Genomic DNA, 822 nt, shown 5'->3' with positions numbered 1-822 from the left:
TGATTGCTCGGGAGAGAGAGGAGAGGGAGGCCAAGAGGTCTCGAGAGTGGCTCTTATACCGGTACTCGTTCCCAGCTATAGCTCGTCATGGTAGGGGGCTATATGAGTCACCCTATTCATTCAGCACTTCTAGAGCCAGTGGTATTCCGGCTACTCCTAGGCCTCGGGAGCCTTATTATGTACTGCCTGTGTCTAGTGTACCTCCTGCACGGGGTGCTTTCAGCATTTAGTCCAACAGACCTGGCCTGAGCCAGCCACAACAGCCATGCCCTCCGAGAGCTTGTTTTGAATGTGGCGACACTCGCCATTGGTGAGGGATTGCCCCACACTTAGGAGGGGTGCACCTCCACAAACTTCTTAGGCACTGCGTGCTCCACCGGGTCCCCAAGCTATGATTACAACACCAGCTACCAGTCCACCTGCTCAGCTAGCTCGAGGTGGAGGTCGGGGAGGTAGAGGACGCCCTAGAGGGGGAGGCCATGCCAGATATTATGCTCTTACTACTTGTACATAGGCAATTGTTTCTGACTTTGTCATTACAGGTATTGTTCCGGTTTGTCATAGAGATGTGTCGGTCTTATTTGATCCAAAATCCACATATTCCTACGTGTTATCTTTTTTTGCCCCGTATTTAGGCGTACCTCATAATTCTTTGAGTTCTCCTATTTATGTGTCTACATATGTGGGAGATTCTATTATTGATAATTGTATGTACTGGGCATGTTTGGTTGTTCTTAGTGGTTCTGAGACCGGAGCCGATTTGTTATTGCTTAGTATGGTAGATTTTGATATTATTTTGGGCATGGACTGGTTGTCGCCCCA

This window comes from Nicotiana tabacum, chromosome 22 (assembly GCF_000715075.1).
Source record: "Nicotiana tabacum cultivar K326 chromosome 22, ASM71507v2, whole genome shotgun sequence".
NCBI lineage: Eukaryota > Viridiplantae > Streptophyta > Magnoliopsida > Solanales > Solanaceae > Nicotiana > Nicotiana tabacum.
Note: the sequence above shows the minus strand (reverse complement) of the source record.